Source organism: Lepus europaeus, chromosome 1, assembly GCF_033115175.1.
Source record: "Lepus europaeus isolate LE1 chromosome 1, mLepTim1.pri, whole genome shotgun sequence".
NCBI classification, from domain to species: domain Eukaryota; kingdom Metazoa; phylum Chordata; class Mammalia; order Lagomorpha; family Leporidae; genus Lepus; species Lepus europaeus.
Genome location: NC_084827.1, coordinates 88,570,701 through 88,594,328, shown reverse-complemented (window position 1 = coordinate 88,594,328; position 23,628 = coordinate 88,570,701). Strand labels below are relative to the sequence as shown.

General features: G+C 37.0%; 1 pseudogene; it reads right to left on the bottom strand.

Moving 5' to 3' along the window:
- Window positions 1–23,628, bottom strand: part of LOC133762905 (complement component 1 Q subcomponent-binding protein, mitochondrial-like) — a 154,780-nt pseudogene that overhangs the window by 113,617 nt on the left and 17,535 nt on the right.

Genomic DNA, 23,628 nt, shown 5'->3' with positions numbered 1-23,628 from the left:
AAAAGGAAGACCTTTCTCTCTGTCTCTCTCTCTCTCACTATCCACTCTGACTGTCAAAAAAAAAAAAAAAAAAAAAAAAAGAAAGAAAGAAACATAATTTTTTTCCCCTTCTGGGATACCTCTGATATTCATCTCAATATTATTTAACCTATAAAAGAGATTTGTGAAATGCTTATACACTTAATTGTGCCTTGGGCCACCAAAGGGTTGATTCTGGGCATGTAGAAAGAGGAATGCAGGATTCTTAATTGGTTCTAGTGATGCCAGATTATTCTGGGGCCTGTCTGGAATGGAATGCATGCTTTTGTGGGCAGTTTTGTGGTTGAAAGAAGTTGCAACTGTTTAAATGATGAGATTTTAGAAGGTTCCAGAAACACCCTATTTCTCAATAGCTCCTTATCACACCTAGAATTAGAAAACCGTTTTGGATGAGTAGCCAGAAAGCAGGAAGCTTCAGAAAGTCTTGAGCATAGCAGGGAAATTAGTTATAGCATTAGTTCATGGTTTGATAAATCCCTTCTGCCTGCACCTGTCCCTGAGTTTATTCTTGGGCTTCTCCTCAAAAGTTGTCTACTCCCACATGACCCAGAAACAATCTCATGGATTAATAAATAATTAATATGAGAGACTGCTAGACAACAAAAAATGTGGAATTAAGAGAAAAATATTTTTGATATGTCAAACCTGTTGTGATTTCCAAAAATCACTGAACTCTAGGTTGAACTCTAGGTTGAGTGTCTTTCTATTCTCATAAATTACTAAGTCCAATTTTTCTTAGTCATAAATAAAGAATTTTCTCCTTTCTTAACTTGAGCACAAACTTATCTTAGGGATCGGAAAGTTATGTTAGTAAGTAGTCCAGGATTTTAGTCTGAAAAAGATATTGAGAAAATGAGTCAAATTGATGAAATGAAAGAGAGTAACATCGTACTAAGGACTCTGTTTTCTACTTCTTTACTGAGAATCTGTGTTTGTGTGTTTGATATATCCATCCCACAACATCGCACCAAATCTTGATTTTCTTCCCATCCAGTATTTCCTTGTTGGTACTCAGGTTTCCCAAGATGGAGATTTGCTTAGAGAAGCTTTGCTGCCCTGTGCTCTTGAATACAACCCCTATAAGGAAATGACTAACCAGAAAGGAGGAGCAGACTGAATGAGATGTGCAGTGTAGTTGCAGGAGAAGTCTAAGTTTATTTACAGTTTCTACAATCATTACTTGCCTGAGGCTCTTGGAGTTTCTCACCAACTAGTTCATCCACTTTGCACTGGTATTCCATTCTAATTCAGCAACTTGTGAAGGTTTTAACAATGGCACCAGTACAGTGTGTCACCAGCTGCCTGTATTCCACAAAGCATCCGTGGTAGGGTTCTCATAATAGATGGCCAGAAGATTCTCTGGTGTCCAAATCTCATTTTAGTGTCCTCCTATGGGCCACTACTGATATCAGTGCTGGGAAACAGATCATCTTAAACAAAGCTGGTTTGCAAAGTCTGCCTGAGAACAAAACCTGTAAGGTGGTCAGTTTCTACTTCACACTGAATTGCTGTTGGATTATTTCAACTTTATGTCTGGTGGTTTCTAAGAGACCCCAGGCTCCTGGCTTTGACCTGAGCCAGACTCGGCTGTTGTGGGCTTTTGGGGAGTGAACCAGCAGATAAGAAACCTCTTTCTGTCTTTCTCTCTCTGTCTTTCAAGTAAATAAATAGAATAATTTTTAAGCTTTTCAAGCATCCTGCTCTTTTCATTATAAGAGATGTAGGAATTGTTTTTGGGGAAGACATCTCAGCATACCTCAGATCACTGGACTCCTAAAATTTCAATCTTTCTGTAGTTAATTCCCTCTATCTGAAGCTTATGTGTCTTAGAAAGGCTGCTGACATATTTGCTACTTCTTGTTCACCTAGTTCAATGAACATATCAGCAATATAGTATACTTAGTATACCCTGCAAATGAACCAGAATTCTACTTACTCTATGTCCCCCATGTTTTTACTCTGGGAGTGAGGAGGAGGGTATGGTGATGCTGTGCAGTCCTAGGAGTTAATGTCAGTTTGTATTCTATATCCAAGTATCCTCGTAATATCTAGGCACTCTCATTTTCCCACTGAAGAGTTACCAAAACAGACGAGCATAATCCCTTCGGGTGGGGACTTTTTACTCTTAAATGTTGATTGGGGATCTATTGCTTATTCCTGGGTTCTGAATCAGAGAAACTGGCCCAGGTTTGGAAATTGGAAACATGACTCTCTATTATAGTGACCTTCTTATTATTCATCCTCGATGAATATTCGTGGCAGGTGCCCATCTATATAGTCAATAGGACATGTCTTGTTGACTATTTCTATATCTCTCTGCACATCCCATTCCTGGCTTCTTGCTTATGATCCTCTATTATTTTATGCTGTCACCCCCAGTGCTTCACTGTTTCGTGATAGTAGCTCCTTTTGTCAGTGCTGATTGAGAACAACCGTAAGTGTGATTCTCAAAATTCTGAGCCCAAGTTACCAACACATTCTGCATTACTTTGATATAGGAGATAGCTATTGGTCCTGTTACGGAATAAAGTCAGCTGGGATTTTTCAGTTTTATGTAGCAAGAAAATACTTCAAAACATTTATGAGAAAAGTGAATTAAAATATAAGTTTTTTGGTGTAAAAATTAATTTTGAAATCCAGGTATAGTCTCCTGAAAAAGATATGCAAAACTATAGACCTGAATCTCAAACATTTGAGCTAATGGACCAAATAACTTATTTCCTTCTACTAATATTGTATCCCGGTTCACCAACAATGACAGTTTTAACAATGGACCCACCTATAGCATGCTGTCAGTGTCTGTCTGTGAAGGGGTTCCTATTACTAGCTTGCCAGCAGGAGATCCATTTATAAAAATCCCCTTTTAGATTCAGAGTGTGAGGGCCACAACTAACATTAGTTATCTAGGTTGGACACCATGAATAAAGATTCCAATTTGTGTCAGTGAAGTTATTGGGAAGGCTTTTGAGAACAATCACAATATGCAAGTAGGATATAAGAATGAATAGACACAGAACCTGAGCTGTGTTCTCCAACAAAGGCCTCAAATGCCTCTCTGAGGAAGTCCAGGGCTGGAGCTGCATTTACAATGGTTCTGAATTCTGCCTACATTTTAATGGGCCGATCCTTTTAGTTCATTATTGACCAGTCTCTGTATAAAGGCTGTCTTGCAGGAAGATGTCCAACTTTGGACAAGGCAGTGACTTTCAACCAAGAGTGATTGATAGGGGGAGACTTGCCAATGAGCCATCAGCAGCCAACCCCCCAGAGGTTGGGGAATGAGTGCATCTTTCCTCAACAGGGGAAGAAGCCATTTTCAACACTGCACCAACTTCCCTCCAAATCCTCAGGTTCAAAATCCGGGTTCTACTTTCTCTCACATCCCACATCCAGTTCAGCAAATCGTGCTTGATGAGCTCTCCAAAATAGAACCTGCATTTGTTTATCTGTCATCACCTCCACTGTAAACAATCTGTGTGCTTGCTATGTATTTCCTTCACCTGAAGAACAGTCTTTCAAAAATTTTCCCTGCATTAGCTTCACCCCTTTCAATACCTCATTTTCTTCATAACAGAATGATTGGAAAGCATCAAGCATGTATCAGATTTTAAAACCTTTCAATTGTTTCCCATTGCAGGCAGCATGAAATTGTTCTTCTTTATCATGACCTACTTTAATAATAACACCTCTAATTTTGAATGTAAGACCTGCTAAGAATATTGCATTCACTATCTCATATATTCCTTTCAATAACCTTCTCAAGATACTAATATTGTTATGATTTTTATGAGGAGACTTCAAAAAGTTCATGGAAATGGAATTAAAAGGCAAGCTTGTTTTGGTATAAAACAATTTTGAAATCCATGCATATATTTTTATAATGCATGTTTCCCATGAACTTTTTGAAAGTTTTGCATACATGAAGATACTATGTCTCAGGGAGGTTAAGCAATTAGCACAAGGTCATATTGCTGGGAAGTAGTGGAACCTGAATTTGAACCCAGCAGTATGATTCCAAAGACCTATACAGTGCTACCATGCCTGCTATTAAGAAGTGTATTTATACAAAAATTCCAAAATGTTGTTCTCATTTTAGGCAAATATCGTCTTGACTTCTTAGACAACTTCTTACCTATAAAATCGTAATATTTATTAGCAACTCATATTTTTCTTGGTATGTAAATTATTCAATAAATGTGCTTTCATTTGTATTTTATCCTCATAGAATATTTGGAAAACGATTGTGTGTAGAGGTGGAAAAAGAAAGATTCAAGGTGGTCAATGAATCACCAAGGCAAGTTTGTTAGTTAATTCTGGGACCAGGAAAGACATTGTCACCAGCTTATGACCAAGGACATTTTCTACCAAGGTCTCCATGTATACATTGTATAATGTCCAATCAGTGTAAATGTATCTGTCATCTCAAATATTTAACATTCCTTCATAGCAAAAATATCCAAAATTCTAGCTACTAGTTTTTTTTAATAAAAAAATACACAGTACCTTAGCATTACCTATAACCACCCCGCTGTGCAATGGAACCCCAGAATTTCTTGATCCTATAGAGCTATAACTTAATAGCCATTGATTGACCTTCTCCCTTCTAGTTACCTCCCCAGACTGTGGTAACCATCAATATATTTTTAACTTCTATGAGATTACCTTATTTTGTAAGGACTTGATATATACATAGGAGTGATTTTTGTATTTTAGTATTTGGCTTATTTCACTTAACATGATGATGACCTTCAGATCAGTGTCCATTCACTGATGCTTGACAGTTCTTAATTCTAGTGCAGCTTTGAAGAGCTAGGCACCTAAGAACACTAAAACTTGATGCTTCGTTGCAAAGGCTTGATCTGGGAGTGAGAATTCATTCACACATTTCACTGGGGGCTGATGTCTAAACTGGAGTCATTACAAGCACTGAGAGGAAGGAATTGATATCCGTCAGCATTTTTGCTTGTCTGCTCAGCAAAATTGTCCCAGTTTTGCATGTAAATAATTATAAATAAAACAGAAAGTCAGAAGAGTTCCTAATTAATAATGAATGACTAGTTTCTTGTAGTGCACATCACGAAGTTTTCTCAACTGGTGTGTGATCACTGCTCTAACCTCCAGCAGGCCCAGCTTTGTTCCAAGCTGAGGGTATACCCCAAGAGATACAATATCCTCTCCTTGAGAGATTTGAATGTGATCTAAAAGAACATAGCCAGGAATGTATTAGCTCATGATTAATATTGTGGGTGGTGTTAGCCTAGAGAAATTAACAGCAAACACTGCTACCTTCTTGTTTATTAATGAATAGATTATGGGGATAATCATTCTTGTGAGCTTCATCAAAGAAGATAAAATATTTCAAAAGAGGTCAAGCCATTTTAAAACTGGATATGCGAACTTTTTGTTTCTGGAAAATTAGGAAAAAAACTTGATCTTAAAGGAAATGAGAAAGTTCAACAGAAAAAATTTCTAAAATAAAACATCCTGACTTAATATTTCTGTTAAAAAACAGGGATACAGAAATATGTTAAATAAACAGCAACCAACATTTTGTAGATGTTAGTATAAACATTCTCTGCATTAGCTATGTTATTTGGCTATGTTAAGTTTTTGAGAATTCATAAGATACTCTAGTAACAAGAAGTACCACTCTGAGTGTAACAGAAAGTGTGAAGTGTTGGTTCTTGTATTGAGTAGTTAAACCACTGAATATTTTCAAAAAGAATTTCCTGGTATTGCATCCTTGGAGCAACAGAGCTCACTAAAGGATTTTTTTCTTTTTAACTTCATCGAATTGAGTTTGGTCAGGGCTACCTATTTCTAAGTGAACATATCATATGTACATAAAAATACACAGTGTACTTTTGGTTAGTAGCTAGCATAAGGAAATCTAAAAAATCTGGCTTCTGGGAAAAACATAGGGTCTCGAATCAAGAGAAGAGAGTGACACTGAGAGTCACAACAATAGCAGCCTGTATTTATTTAGTGTTTAGTTTATATCCAGAGCTGTTGTAGGTGTTTCTCTATACACTATTTATTCCTTGTATCCATCCCATGGAGAAGATATTGCTGTTATTCCTGTTATACAGATGAGAACACGGAGAGTAGAGAAGGTATACAATTTACTCAAGGATGCTGAATTCCTAACTGGAAGAGCTAGGACACCAAATCTAGAAAACATACCATGGTGCCCCTGCTATTAATGGCTCTGTTGAATTGTCTTCTGATTTGCCACTCTCCCTTGCTAACTGAACATGGCCAATGTCTTTATTTTTTAAAGTCTATTCCAATGGTCTGATAACTGCCATGACTACTCCCATGAAGTTGTTACCAGGATTCACTGAAACAATATATTTAAAAGACTTTAAAAGATAATGTGCTCACCAAATGTGAGGTGATACTATTACATTGGATGTGATGGTTAGTTACTCAGTGCAATGGACCATTAAATGGTCAGCAATGAGTGCATTTGGTATTCTAATACGCTGAGCCCAAGTAATAGGCTTCTTCTAGAGGTTCTCACATTAGTTCTTCCCAGAATTCACAAGGAAGTCAAGGCTCAGCCTGCCTCTGAATGCAGTTATTTGGAGACGCATAGGCATATTTTGGGAAACAGGGAGGAACTGCAGTAATTGTTTGCACATGCAGACATTGTCTCAAATATGATTTTGCTATTTCAGAGATTCCCTTGTCGTAACTATGAAAATGACACAAGCAGTACTTTTTTGTAATCTCCATATTTGACGCATGAAAGAAGACTTAATTCCTGTTTGAATAAACAACATAATAAGGTTATTGAGATTAGAGACCATTACTATATAAAATTATGTCTAAGTGGCAGATATAATTAACATTGGATTGTAATTACACTAATTACAAGTCACATTAAGACACTCCAGTAATGACAAAGTGAGAACCCTATAATTGAATGGAATAAGTAGGGAAACATGCTGCTCACACTAATTACCTAAATGAGCTAATATGTCTTCAGAGTGACAGTCACGCTCAATGTTATTACGCAGACAAGGCAGTTGAGTGAGGTATTTAAATTTTTTTTTTTTTGCTAATTTTCTTTCTTTATCTGCTCTAGGACCTATTTTGAGTCATCAGTAGCTTCAGAACTTCTCTTCTGAGCCAAAGGAAAAAAAAAACCGGCAATTAGAACTTCCTTTAAGGAGAGAATGTGTAGCAATGATGAGTAAAGCAGGTAAAATTCCAGTGTTGTGTGCAAGGTTCTGAACACCAGCTGGATCCTTGAGCTGGTGACTGCTCTCTAGTTGTCTGTTCTAGTCTTCCAGTTTACTGAATCAAGAGAACCCAGCTCACTGTGTAGTGGGCAGCCAGAGAATCATCACCTTTCCAGCTCTGAGGTTCCAAAGATGGCTTCCAGCAGCTTGGCTCCAAAAAGGAGTCTTTCTGTATGTGTTTTTTGTTTGTTTGATTATATTAATAGGCACAGTTTATTTTAAAATCAGTACCAAAGAAAAAAGTACTTTGAGAAACAGCCCTGTCCCTCAGCCATCAAATTCTAGTGCTGATCAAATACCAGATTGGCTAAACGTGCATGCTAGGCCCTTTTTAAAATGAGATGTCAGTCATAGTTTCTGGACTGGAGAGCCTGTGAGGAGCTTGCAAGAAGACAGAGTCGGCTTTCCAGGCAGAGTGTGGCACAGGAATTGGTTTTATATTAACCATGTATGTACTATATTTAATGGATTGGTTCATCAGAAGGTTTGGGGGCTATTTTTTTATTTTATCTTTATTTTTTATTTTTTGACAGAGTGGACAGTGAGAGAGAGACAGAGAGAAAGGTCTTCCTTTGCTGTTGGTTCACCCTCCAATGGCCGCCACGATCGGCACGCTGCGGCCGGCGCACCATGCTGATCCAAAGGCAGGAGCCAGGTTCTTCTCCTGGTCTCCCATGGGGTGCAGGGCCCAAGCACTTGGGTCATTGTCCACTGCACTCCCGGGCCATAGCAGAAAGCTGGCCTGGAAGAGGGACAACCAGGACAGAATCCGGTGCCCTGACCAGGACTAGAACCCAGTGTGCCAGCACCGCAAGGCGGAGGATTAGCCTGTTGAGCCGCGGTGGGGGCTATTTTTTGTAAGCACATATTGAACTATCCTGGTGAGGCCTTAATTCCTTCTGAGGAATCTGACATTTCTGAGGGTACAAATGCTATGAACATCATTGCAGGAACTACGTCAAGTTCAGATTGCTCAGGATAATTTCTACGGAAAGAGAGTGATAAGGCCTAAATTATTCCAGACAACTAGCATGAGCATTGTACTGGAACTCATATTTCATCCCAAGCTGTTAAGTGAGAATATAAACTAATAGCAAAATATGAATTCATCATAATGTGAAAATTGTTCATGTTTTGTTTCTTTCCCTTCTACGTTACCTTTCTTTCCTATGCCTTCAACTGTCTGAGGCACTGCTTGAGTGAGAAAAGAAAGGAAAAAGAATAGAATACAGCTTCTTAAAACCCTTTCTTTGAAAAGAGATATATTATGGCAGAGAAATTGCAAGATGGGGAAAACACAATTGATGAACTTAAATTGAAACAACGCCCAGCCAGCTTAGCTTTTCTTTCTCTTATACTGATGAAGAAACTGTGACGGGCCTGCCTTTGTTATCTCAGCTTTGGAATGATTTATGTACAGTCCAGTTTTCCTTGCATGAACATAAATGGGATTTCCTTATCTTTATCCAGAGATTATAATTTTGCCTCTAAGAAACCAGGCCTATGGGTTTTCAAAACAAAGCAGTAAATTAAATATGTAACATTTATTAGCAAATGGATGCTATATTACTCCAAAGGTGACAATTTGATTCTCCAACTCTGTTTTTATTTGGTATATAACTCAGAAATTACTACTTTCTTGAAGTATTCCAGTTGGCAGGTTATGCAATTCTTGCAATCAATCACATTTTAGTTAAAAATAGACAATGTTAAGTTTGAATTGGAGTTATACTACATTAATTCTGTAGTGCACCAATTCCTATAATCAAGCATTAAGAGTTTACATAAGAGGATATTGATTGAAACAAATAGTATTGGGGGCCAGATTTCTGCTAGTGGCCATAAAAAATCAGACATAAATGAAGCTTGGCATGCTTAATCTATGATAAGGAATGGAGTAACTTAGATTTTGTCCTTAACATTATCCTGTTCTCACTGATGATTTTGCAAATAACTCAATATTTTTGTTCTGATATAGTAGCAATGTCAATGGTTACTAGTAACTTATTAGTCTTTGAGGCTTAATACAGCTCTGAAACTTATTTCATTTTTTATCATTACCTCTTGGGAATGAGTTGGTTAAGTTAGCAGTTACCCCAGACCAAAGCTGTCAAACTTAGAGATGGATAGTAAAATCTCAAGTTGTTTTAAGCCATGATTTTTGCAACTCTAAAAAATGTACAAATGATTTTTAGCTTGTGTATACCAAAAATTTCTCTCTCTCTCGCTCTCTCTCTCTCTCTGTGTGTGTGTGTGTGTGTGCATGTGTGTGAGTATAGTTAAGTATTCAGATCTTTGTACTACCAGTCCCCAGGCAGATTTTGATCCACAAGTGGTTGCTTGTCAGGCATTACACTAGATAAATGTGATTGAACCATATCACAATCAAGATTTTTTTATTAAAAACTGGAAAGAAAATTAAATTTTATTTTTAAAGATTTACCTACTCAAAAAGTAGAGTGGGACAAAGAGAGAGAGAGAGAGAGAGGGAGAGAGAGAGAGAGAGAGACTTTTATCTGCTTATTTACTCACCAAACAGCTGCAAAAGCTAGGGTTGGGCTAGAATTCAGGAGCCTGGAACAACATCTGGTTCTCCCACATTAGTGGCAGGGGCTCAAGGACTTGGGTCATCATCCATTGCTTTCCAAAGCTCAATAGGAGGAAGCTGGTTTGGAAGCAGAGCAGCTATATTTGATCCAGTGCTCCAATATGAGATATTGGTGTCACGAGCTGTGGCTTAACCCATTATGCCGCAGCAGAGGCCTCAGTGACTTCCAAATATTATTCTCCACTGAAGGAAACTAAGGCTCCTTAGAGAAATGGTTCACTCTGGAACTGAGGAAGGTAACATAGAACTCTAGAAGAATTTTTTTTAAAAAAAGCAAACAAAATAGTCACAGAATGATTGGACCTTGTGAAAAAGATCAAGAAACCAATTTGAAAGGTCACTCGTTGAAAAAAAAATCAGGGATAATTTTGGATGATTGTCCTGAGTTGCTGTTGGATAATCAAGTCTTTATGGAAAATAAGTGGCAAACAAGAGAGTGGGGAAAGAACATTGATGTGGATGGAATACATCTTCCCCGTCAAAGGTAATTTAATGCCTCCAAAGAATTCTTGATATTTCCTTCCTGGGCTTCCACTGTCTTTCTAAACATGATAGAAACACATGGTTCCACTCCTGGCTCCCCGACCCCACTCTGGAGCACACAGATGTGTAATTCTTGCTGTTCTGTAAGCACTCCTATTTCCCATAGCTGGTTCTTTGTTTTAGAGTATTACAAATTTAAAAAGATGGATCAATGCTAAAGTCAGTTGACTACTTTGGAGTCTCATAATAGGTTAGTGCAGGATTCTCTCTTTTCTTGCCATTATTGATGTTCTAGTATAATTCTAATATCTAAATTATCAACCCCAAAGATAGATTTCTATTCCTGAGAACTTCTTACCTAGGGTATGAGCACTAACGTAGAGTATCTCCTATTTTCTCTAAAGTATATTTTGTCATGCCGCAGGAGATTTACTTTCAGTCAATTGACTTGTGTATAGTATTAGGCCAAAAGACCTTTCTAGAAATCGTCTGCCTACTTAGTGCTAGATCAACTGAGAGACCGTAGAGTCCAGATCCTGGGTTGAAATTTCATTTGTAAGTGTCTATACCTAGGCTGAATAAATGGTGATCTAACTTAGGTCACATTTCCCCCATTGTCTGCATCACCCCTGAGTATTCTTAGCAACATCTTTTGAAATGGGCTCAAGCTCCTACTATTCCTGAAATAGTTTTGACTAAATCAGGAAATAAACCAAATGCCTCTGTCTCTCCATCTGATGGAGCTTGAAATTAAGACTCTCAGGCAAATGATTGATGTAGACATGAGTGCTGAGCTTTTGCATTGCTTCCCCAACACCTTTGCTAGCAATAACCTTCTGACCAAAGCTGCAGGGACATTCCCTGGGGGGCTGTGCATCCTTGTTTCCCTTCTCTTCTGTTCTGTTCCAGCACTTATGTTGGCTCCACCCAAAGGCTTGAATTTTGGCTGAAGTTTTGGCACTTTGCTCCTGATGGATCTTAATCTCATAGTGTGAGCACTATAATTTTCTATCTAGTGCCATCCTTTCCACCCAAGAAAAGATTTCTGATCTATATTTAATCTAGATTGGTAGCTAGGGCACTGCCATCTCTGGACAAATCTTTTCAAATAAAACTTTGACATTATGGAAGAGTAAAATGTTCTTTTGCTTTTTGCATGAAGTTCCTGCACTGGTGTTTGGCACATACATGTACTCTTTGGGATCCTGTGTAATAGATTCCTTTCAACAATCCTTAGTGTGCTGGGTTGCACCTTCCTTACTCTTTTTTGCTCTCCCACCATCCCTCAAACCTAGTCTTGCATTTGTAGACAAGTCAACACTCCCAATTCCACTCAGCCATGTTTCTGGATGTTTAGTCACATTCTGGCACCACTTAAGATTCCATCTGCCAAGTGTTACTTTAAATGGACTTGCACCTGAGATGCTGCTTGTGGGATTAGCATTTTAGGTTAATATTCTACATCAAATTCCCTTGTAGTGCTCCAAACATGATTAAGAACAAAGTTTTGGAGTTAAAGCCTCTTCTTGATTCTAATTCAGGGCAATTTATCTAACCTTCCTAAGCAGAGTTGGCATAATATGCAGATAATGTATAGACAAAATGAGGATTATAATTCATACATCTGAAGGTTGTATGAACTAATAATAACTATTTATCATGTGCTACTGTTTAAGGACACTGTGATAAGTGCTATGGATATTAAATATTTTAAAATTTTGTCTTCTTATAAGTTGACAACTTATAAGTATACATATTTATGGGGCAGAGAATGATGTCATGATTTATGTCTATGATTTTGAGTACTTACATCAAACTAATTGACATATACTACATCTCAAATGCCTAATTTTGTGTATAAATATTATTTCTAACTCTTAGAGATTATTGCAAGATATATTGCAATCATTTTATAGATAAGTAAATTAAAGCTCAATATAGTCAAATAATTTATTGTAGTCACCACAGTAAGCAAGAGGCAGAGCTGGGATTTAATTCCATGGTTTGGCTGACTCTTACACTCTGGAATATTTCACTGCATTCCGCTGGGCACCTCTGATTGGAAAGGTTTTCCTCCAAAGAAACAAAGAGGCACATTTCTCTGTGGCATTTCCTGTTTTCCTATTTCAAACATCTTTTTAGTGCTGAAGAGTTGCCAAGATCAAAGGCATAATTTATGTATTGAACTGCTGCAAGCTGGAAAGAAAATACATTTTATCATGTTTAATTCTTTAACTCATTCAGTACGTGTTTTGAAGCAGTTTGGGTGAGGTGAACAGACATTTATTAAGTAGATATTGATGGGGTGAGGGGTGTGCAGAGAGGATGACAAAGACTTAGGGATCCTACTCTGTAAGGTATTATGTACTTCAGAAAATAGCGATAAGGCAAATGTAATTCTTTAAAGATTCTGGGAAAAGGAAATCTCCCTAATATGCAGAAAATTTCAGGGAAGCGTTTTCTGACTGTCTTCTTCACATTTGGTTCACCAAATATTATTTATCTCAACTTTTTTTTGATTCCTTAATAGAATGTTTTATATTTATAAATAGTATATTTGTCTGTTTTATTATCAAGTTTATCTCCTAAAGACTCCCTGAAAACCAGGATCATGTCACATAATGACTGGTGCATAACTGCCCAATAAATAGTTTTTGAATGAATATGACAGAAGTCCAAAGAAGATCGCTATCCTATCTGACCTCAGATACTGCCATATTTTCCCATCTAGGTGTCGATGGGCAAGATAAAAACCTGCATGAGCACTTTTCATCATGAAGATGGCTTGGAAGTAAGGTATGCTGGCATCCCACACACAAATGAGCAGGGAGGAAGGCTGGATTAGGTGTGGCTGTGGAAACAGATGTGGAAGTTGACTTTCTGGCACAGTGGCCAGACATCCAAGGTGTATTTCAAAGGTCGTGGACAGTTCAGCAGATGTTTCTTTTTTTTCTAGAGGTGTAGATGAGCATAACTGTGTGGTGCTCAAAGTCTGATGGGTGGTGTTGTAATAGTGGTGACTCAGCCAAGCAAAGAGCCAAGACTGAGAGAGATCTAGCATTCAGTGGAGGGGCATGATAAGAATCAGACAGTCTTATGGCTTTTGAGTTCCTCTGGGTTAACAGAATCAATAGGTGGCATATCATCTGCTCTACTTGACCTCGTGTCCTTTGCATCATGGTACAGAATTTGGGTGACTCAGAAAACAGTCACAACCATCCAGCGAGTGATAAAAGGGTTACACAACCATATGCAGCATATGAGGTAAAAACAGCTCTCTATATTTTTATCTACAATGATATATGCAGAGGAAAAGACAGATTGGGAAGAAATATATGAAAATGTTATTAGTGATTATCTCCAGGTGGTAAAAATTTCAGGTGATGTATGGTTTCATTGTATGTTTTCCAAGTCTTCTCTAGTTAGCATGAATTACTCACAAAAAGAAAAAGTAAATATTAAACACATGCACACACACACACAAAGAGAAAAAGACTCCACTGGACAGAATCCATCAAAGTAGATCATGTTATTAAGTTTTGTCATGGTTCTGTTTCTTGTCCACTGGAGTGAACTTCCTGGGTCTGTCTGTACTACAAACTGTGGTGCCTCTCCCAGCTGGCTCTTGTCATCTTCTAATTTTCCTCTGCTCTGTCAAAACCCTGACACTCCACTTGCATGTCTAACCTCTTTCTTCTCAGAATATATGATGTTGACGATATTCCTCTCTGTTTTCCTCTTTACTCACAATTCAGTTGCGGTGGAAATGACAGACCTGGGTTTCAGTGAAAGAGCTCCAAGCAGGTCAGCCGAGGCAGGTACCACACTTTGGAAATGTCCTCATAAGCTATGCCACTGCAAGTGTTAGAGACCTTACAGTAGAAACCCTTTAACTAATAGACCCTTTGGCAGCTCCATTGGTCCTACATGTGTGGTAGAAAGGATGCTGGGACTTGGTAAAAATGTGAGAAAGCATATACTGACTCTGTTGATTTACTCTAAAAATTGCAATGGCTACTATGTAAGGATGGGCCTATTCCTGCAGTTTTAGACAGAGTAGCCCATTTCTCCCATGGTTAAACCTCTCGGCTTTCACTCTTATTTTCCTGATTATACCTACTGTAACTGTAACACTTTCCCCTCCAATAAAATCTACAAGTGTTCACCACAGAGGATATTTGAAAGGATATGAAATAAACATTTGAAAGGATATAAATGCTTTCATAATACCATGTAAACATGGGTTGAAGCATCACATGATGCTTCAAAAACATACAACTTTTATGTGTTGATTAAAAATTTTAAAATATTATAAAGATACAATTCCTGCAGTTTATTTCCTGGCAGATAGCTGATTGGGCTCTTTTGTTGTATGCATTGCAGTTGGGGTGTTGACATGTGAGAGGTGTTAATGTGTATGTAGGTAACATTGACCAGCGACTTTCAGAATTTCAGGTTTAGTAGAGATTAAATACACCACAGTGGGCAACAAGACAAAAAAAATAGTGAGAGCAAAAGGGGCTTTAGCATCTGTAGAAAACAGACAACTATCTAATAGAGTTTATCATTTGGCCAGTTCTTTTAAGAGTAAATACTCTAGAATCAATATTGTTTGCCTCTGATTCTTGTGCAATAACTAATATTCAAAATTTAAATTAAAATGTGACTAGGTATTTCAGAGAATATTTGATGTTGAATTTCAAAAAATGGCAATTTGAATTTTTTTGAATAGTTCCATTAAGATGACTATCACATGCTCTTTTGCTCAAAGGACGGAAGTATAAATGGTGTCTATAACAAGGAATATTTAATGCTGTTTCCTTCTGCAGGTTAGGATAGCAAATTTAAGTTGGATGGAAATAAAATAACCATAATACTCAGTGACAAAACCTCTGGTAATTTCTAAAAGGTCAATTGAAATGGGCTGATTATAGTTTGTGATTAAGTGGTACTTAACCTATACTGTACTGCTCTTAACTTCTTTGTGTGGATTTGTTTTGGTGAAATTCACATTTAGAATTCTGATTAGATTTTTCTATTTTTACATATTAGGAAGGCAGAAAGATGTCATTTCTTTTCCCAATAATTTATGCTTTTGTCTTTGCTTTGCCTTTACTTGAACTGATTGCCTGTGTTGTTTTAATGTACATATCTGTTTTTGCTTTTTTGTCTTCATAAGCTCTATTACAGCTAAGAGTTTTGCTTTTGATTTCACTCTCTGTAATTCAAATGATACATGTGTTTATGTTTTTCTGTGAGTTTGAAAAATTAGGAAATAAAAGGCTGGAATCAATTTTAACACTGATAATCAATTAACTTCTACCTATATCTTCTTATCTAAGTATTAAGAAAAACAATATATGTGTTTTGGAATCTCAAAACACAGTTGTAAATTTCACAGTAAGATGATACAAGTGAAAGTGTTTAGAAAGTATAAAACCCTCTTTATTTATCTGAGTGAGAAAGAAAGAGGTAGAATGAATCTGCCATCTACTGATTTGCTTTCAACTAGGACTCCTAGACTCCAACCAGCTTTCTCATATGAGCCATCAATCCCAGGGTGTACATTAATAGGAAGCTGGATCAGAAGCAGAGCCAGGACTGGAGCCCTGGTGTTCTGATATGGAATGCAGACATCCCAAATATCATCCTTTTTTTTTTTTTTAAAGATTTTTATTTATTTATTTGAGAGGTAGAGTTACAGACACTGAGAGGGAGAGACCGAGAAAAAAAGGTAGTCTATCCGCTGGTTCACTCACCAAAAGGCCACAACAGCTGGAGCAGGGCCCATCTGAAGCCAGGAGCCAGGAGCTTCTTTGTGTCTCCCATGTAGGTGCAGGGACCCCAGGACTTGGGCCACCTTCTACTGCTTTCCCAGGCCATAGCAGAGAGCTGGATCAGAAGAGGAGCTGGGATTTAAACCGGCGCCCGCAAGGGATGCCAGCACTATAGGTGGAGGATTAACCTATTGCACTACAGCGCCAGCCCTCCAAATATCATAACTTCCAAGCCAAACATTAGCCTCCAAAATTTATTTAAATCAAGTAATGTTTACTTATGTTGCTTGATTTTTCAAATTTCTACTTTTTAATTGCACATTTTAAAAGTAGGTATGTTATTCAAACTGTCCACTCCCCTTTATTTTCATTGAGACAATATATAAAGATTAATTATCTACCTATAGTGATACACACATACACATACAGATATTTTTTCCTTAGTATTTTTTCACTTACTATAAGATTTTCATTTTGCTTCTCAGTGGATAATAATTCCAAATTTAGCAATCTGATTAACATACATGCACTCTGTGTTTATAAAATTATGGCAAAGAATTTAAGTTGTAGCTTATTAAAATGAAATAATACTAGCAACTATTCTGTTTTACCATATGGTTAGACGATGACAGAACTTATACTTTAGGGAGCTAAATTAGTAAAACAAATTATTCTGCCTCTAGACAAAAGTCTCTGTTAAAACCTGACCTTTCTTGAAAATACTAGGAAAATATGCAACATGCATGTGCAGTCAACAATTGTAAGAGTTATTTTGCTTGTGACTTTCTGCTTCAGTTGATCTATTATGCTAGTCAGGTTGGCATCTGGTTTCTTTAAGTATAACATCCTGGGCTAGATAATCCCTGTGCAGTTTTTAGGCCATTTAAAATGAATGAATAGGTAAAAAATTTGCAATCTATGAGATTCTAGAAAGTGTCTGAGCAATTTTATGCCACAATAATAGAAGAATGCATGTGGCAGATACTACATTAATGTAAAAAGGCATTCATATTTTTCAAGATACTTAGAGTAATTAAATGATCTCTTTGGCTAATGCTTGTCCCTATAATAAATCTTTTATTTTCCCCTGGAACTATGCAGTCACATGGAATTTTTACAGTCTCTGCAAATGCAACCTCATTTGGACAGATACTTTTAATGTTTGCCAGAAAGTAAACAGGAAGCAAGTCTGAAAGTAATTTGGAAAAGTCAGAAAGATACTCTCCTTCCAAGAATCTGACTCATTTACTGCCATTCTCTCTGCCCCTGTTTAATGCTCACACAGGATTTTGTTTGTAGAACCAACCAGGTGACAGCTATAAATTACATGGATTTCAGCACCTGCTGGACACCTCAAAACAGAACTACCCAGATCTTTGTCTTCCTCCTGCCATGTGCCCCCGTTCCTGTTAAGTGGAGAGCTGTATATGTTGCAAGAGACTATTTGATCATTGAAGGGAGACAAAATGTTCTGCTTTTCAGCACATTTTAATCCACAGCTGGTGCACAGATTGGCAGAGAGTATATGTTAGTTTTAGCTGTGAATTCTTTCAAGTTGAGATTGCCTATATTTAGATCTCTGGAGTTTTAGGACTGCTGAAAGTAAATGTTTGAATGAGAAAAATATTGACTAGAGGAAAATACTGTTTAATAGAGGTGTTGATTTTGACCAACCTACAATATGCTCATGTTGGATGAGCATTTGTAATAGAAGAGATAAAATTGTGGTGATTACTGGGAAGGAATGTTTATTAGATTATTATGCATTAAAAATAAACCATGATATTTAATTTGGTGTTTAGATTCCTTTGGAGAAAAACTGCTTATACAGGTTTGATTTAGAAAATGAGGTGTAGCACTTTAAAATAGAGAAGCCAAAGAATAACCTAAATTAGACTTCTAAATTTTGTTTTCAAATTCATCAGAAATCATAAAGTAATATGTTACTGTTGATTCCTGGACTGCCTCACAGAACAGGTTCTCCATCCACAGAAGAAAATGTGATGTTGCTATATGTTATCTCCTCCTGAGATGAGTTTTAATTCATTCCAAAATATTTACTGAGAGTCCACCAATTGCCAGGCAATGTGTTAAGCAACAAGGGTACTTCAATAACTGATTTTATTGTTCTATGAGGTTTAAATATAAATGATGGATATTTCACCCAGATTATATTCCATATTATATGCTTTCTAGCCACAATGTTATTTGAATAGCTTTAATTGTAAGTTTACCTAGAGCTCAGTAATGCAGAATATATACACTTTATTTGGAGTTCACCTTCATTCAACAAGGTATGCAAAGACTATGGATTCAATTAAAGTAATGGAAACAAAGGGATTTAAATGGTTATTTTTCTCCCAAACTGAACAGACCTGGTTTTATTCCAGTATATACAAGGATAAATGTACTGTTAAGATTTTTTTATTTGAAAGGCATATATATGTATTCATATATATGTGTGTATATATGAATACATACAGAGAGAGAGAGAGAGAGAGAGAGAGAGAGAGAATATCGTCCATCTGCTGGTTCACTCCCCAGATGGCTGCAGTGGTAAGGGTTAGGACAGGCTGAATTCAGGAGGAGCCAGGAACTTCTTGCAGTACTTGGGCCATCTTCCGCTGCTTTCCCAGGCACATTGGTAGGGAACTGGATAGGAAGTGGAGCAGCCATTGCTCGAACTGGAATCCATATGTGATGCCTATGTCAAAGGCGATGGCTTTACATTCTATGGCACAGTGCTGGCCTCATGAATAAATGTTTTAAATAGGAATTATGGCCTCAGTGTAAGAGTAGAGAAATGAGTTAGGTTGGTTAGATGTTGGAGACCTTTCCTTTAACTTAAAATTAAAGATACATATTTTGTTCATTCATATATTATCTCTAGATCAATAACTAGAATACACTCTAAATTAACCTGCAGGAGGAAGAAATTTAGAAATAAATATTCAAAACATTTCCAGTGTTTATGTTCTGTAATTTAAAAATATCTCAACTATACATTTATCTTAGCCAAGTATCATGGTTATAACCTTACATGCACAAGGAGGTTGACAATGATGTTATTTGTACCTGTGAAAAGATGGGTTTGAATTAGATACATACTGCAAAGTATTTCCTAAATAAAATGACATAACATAGATTGAACATCATGGCAAGGTAAGTGACTGTCAAAATATTTTTTAAGCTATATATCTTGGTATTTTTTAAAGAGTTATTTTATTTATTTAAAAGAGTTACAGAGAGAGGTAGAGACAGAGAGAGACATCTTCCATCCATTGGTTCACTCCCCAGATGGCCGCAACAGCCGGAGCTGTGCTGATCCGAAGCCAGGAGCCAGGAGCTTCTTCCAGGTCTCCCATGCGGGTGCAGGGGCCCAAGCACTTAGGCCATCTTGTACTGCTTTCTCAGGCCATAGCAGAGAGCTGGATTGGAAGTAGTGCCCATATGGGATGCCAGTGCTTTAGGCCAGGGCATTAACCCGCTGCGCCACAGCGCCGGCCTCATCTTGGTATGTTTTTATTGAGGTCCATTGAGATGCCCTATATCAATGTCACCCTTGAGCTTCACAGCTAAATGCAGGGATCTCAATTTTCCATATATATCTTACTTGATCTTTGTGTAGTAACTTTGTATATAACTGACTGACCCTGCTTTCTTTTGAAATGCCTTGTTGGGCTTGTGACCCCACACTTTTCTCTCCTATGTGTTTTGGAGTGCTTTAGACCTCGCTCTTTTTCACCCAGTACTTTGACCTAAGTAACTACATACAGCCATTGATATTATATGGTAATTATATGTCAGTGAGTCACAAATATGAATTTTTAGAGTTGACCTTTGCTTAAAAATTCACTCATATATTAAACACCCTATTTTTTTAGCTCTCCCTAGATATCTGAAAGAAATTTCAAACCTGAATTTGAATTGATTTTTCTACCTTTCCAACTTATTATCCCTTCAACTTAAGAAAACTCATACATTCTGATATTATCCACTAATTTCACTAATTTTCTCAAGTCAAGGCCTAAGGAATATCCTTAACTCTTCTCTTTCCATCCACCTTCTCCTGTCATTGTCTACTCCATTAGCAGTCTTGCTCTTGTACATGTTATACACAAAAATATATCACATATATCACAAAAATAAACTGGAAATTCTGCCCATCCAGCTATCCAGGGAACATGTGTTTTTAGGATCTTCCTAAAATCTAGACTATGCCTTTTTTCTTTTCTAAAAAAATTTCTGATTATTACAAATGCAAAAAGTTTCTATCAGACAAATATCAGTTAGTGGATTTTTCTTTTTTTTTTTTAGATTTATTTATTTATTTGAAAGGCAGAGTTATAGAGAGGCAGAGGAAGAGAGAGAGGTTGGTCTTCCGTCTGCTGATTCACTCCCCACATAACCACAACAGCCTGAGCTGCACAAATTGGAAGCGAGGAGCCAGGAGTTTCTTCCAGGTCTCCCAAGTGGGTGCAGGGGTCCAAGGGCTTGGGCCATCTTCCACTGCTTTCCCAGGCCACAGCAGACAGCTGGATTGGAAGTAGAGCAGCTGGGACATGAACAGGTGCCTATATGGGATGCCAGCTCTGCAGGCAGTGGCTTTACCCGCTGTACCACAGCGCCGACCCCAGTTAGTGGATTTTTGTGCTATCATCATATTCTCTTCATTATACACTACTTAACATGTTTTGATGTATCTAAAATGCTTTTCAGTTCTTTCGTGATGGGTCTTCATGTGCTTCCTACCTCCAAAAAGAAAAGATTCTAGTATCTTGAATTCCTCAAGATAAAGTGTGGAAAATAAAGCATTCTGATTTATATTGGAGACATTTTGTTAGGGGAAACTATTTCCTTCTATTTTCTTCTATTTTCTTTTTTTAATGCTGAACACTTCTTTATTCTTTTTGCTAGTTTTTGAGATAACTTATTTTAAATTTACATTATGATAAAAAGGCTTAATACATCACCGAATAAGAAATTTAACAAGTAAAAAGCAAAATGATCCGAGTTCTAATAGACACACTTAACAGAAAACAAGCACATTTTCTGCATGAGGATAATGTTCTCATAAAAATTTTGGAAACTACATCCTTGACCATTATGTGACCCTACACATATACACAATCACAATACCATCTTTTAAAATTCCATGAAAATTGTTATTATGGAAAAATGATGGTGTATTGCAAAGGACTTTTTTGCACTGAATAAACTAAATATTAATTAATTTCTCCACAAAATTTTTGGAGTCCCTGCGTGTGTGTATTTTATTTTGGTAAACGAAAGTCTTTGTTGAACCTCAGTAATTCTAACTTATTGTTACATTTTTTCCCCAGGAAAGACAGAAATTTAAAGACGTATTAAAGAAGACAAATCTTTGAAAGATTTTAAAAGTCTACTGGAAATATATATCTGTCATTCTTTCTGTCTCATCTTTCCTCTTTTTTATATACACATGGTCATGAGCTTTCACTCTCAGTGCTTCTCATTTTCTCATTTTCTCTTGCTTTCTAGTCTTCCCTTCCTGCCATGCCTTATTTTTTTCTTTCATTCTGTCTCTCTGAAATTCCCTCTGTAGTCTTTGCTGTTCTTGCCCTCATTGTCCTTTGTCTAAGTCTTTCTCACCTCTCTCATTCATCTAAATTAATGGAGACAATTAATAGAGACATTTTCCTTTGTCAATGTTGACATGAAGCAGGCAGGGGTGTGTGTGGGTGTTTGTGTGTGTGTATGTGTGTGTGTGGGTGGGTGGGTGGACCAGGGAGCAGGAGTGGTATTGGAGATAAAGGAAGATGAAGAAGATTGGTATCTGGAATTTGGGGGAGAGAAAGAAATGAGAAAGTAATAGAGATTATTACAACTTAAATCATCACTTTTCTCAAGAGATCATTTTTAAAACATAAAAAAAAGAGGGAGGGTAAGTAGAAACCAACTGGGCATATTGAATCTAGGATATTCTGATTCTTGAGGGACATATGGATCTTTACTGGGCCATGGAACAATGTTTTAGCAGAGATGAGCAGTTGACACTTTTCTCAACTCTACAACAGACCAGTGGGAATTTCTGGCAAATTGAAGGCTCAAGAAAGACTGATGGAAGAGCTCTGTACCTCACAAGAATCACAGGGTTTGCTATAGCAAAGTAAAGCAAAGTAGAAAGCTAGCCACAAACTAGATTTAATGTATCCCAGCAGCCATTGAAGACAATCTGAAGTTTAAATCTTGCATGGAGAAGGTAAGGACCATCAGAATTCAAATATCGTATTTATGTAATCTTAGTTGTGCCTAGAAGGCTTTTGTCTGGAAAACTATAGATAATCATTTTTATACATTTTTGTATTTTCCAAATTTTATGTAGTAGACATGTAATGCCTTTATGATCAGATTAAGATTATTGGTTTTCGTGTTTGTGTGTGTGTGTGTATTTGCTTTATGTGAAATTATTTGATCTTAATTTTCCAATTCTATTTTGGGAAATTTACTTTACCTCTGCACTCCTCTTTTCAACATCACCAAAATCGAGACAAGATTGAAACTTTAAAAATTGAGTGTCTGTAAAGCATTTGATACAGTGTATGATACATAATGCTATGTGTTTGTCAATATTAATATTTGTTCCAACTCACAATGTGAATTCCTTAGTTTTCCTAAGAATACAATTCAATTAGACTAAAAACAATGTTCTTCACTTTATTATTCCGGTTTAAATCTACATTGCTCTGATTAGAGTTCCCAGAGACAAGTTAATCATGTTAATTATAGACATCCTTAACTTTAATTAAAATGATTTTTCTGTATGTCTATTAGGTATGAAGTTGACTTGTGACTTTTTAATCATTTTATGCCTTTTAATCATTTTAAGAATGTATTTCTCCATTTATTTATTTGATTTTTCTTATGAAATAGTTTTCTATGTATGGCATCAACTTTAGGTAACTGAACAATATAAGATGAAACCTGTGATTGTCCAAGTTAATTTCTTGAAGGAGTTTCTAAGCAGTGGTGCAGAAAGGGGGAACCTATAAGGCACTTGTGAAACTCCCAGAGTTGATGAGATGTAGAAAAAAGTCTGGGGAGATCAAGATAGTTAGTCAGCAGGGTGAAATATCTCAGTGGGGAGATATGCTTAGAAAAATAGCCCTGCATTCTGTAGAGTGCCTCTCGTGATTATTCAAGTGTGCTGATGAATGCATGAGTGTAAAGAAACTCCTCAAGATCAGAGAAACACACACACACACACACACACTAGAAGCAGTAATGTCCAATGTTCCTATGAGCAAGGAAAGATTCCCATACTACCAGCTAGACTGGAAAATCTCAAAACTTCTGGGCATTGGTGATACTATATAATGGATCAGTTTTGCCTCAGTAGTGAAATAATTATCCCTGACATAAATCCTGCCCTGGTTTTCCCTGACAAATCTCAAAGGCATGATCAAAAAGAATCAAAATTATTTCTAGTAACTTA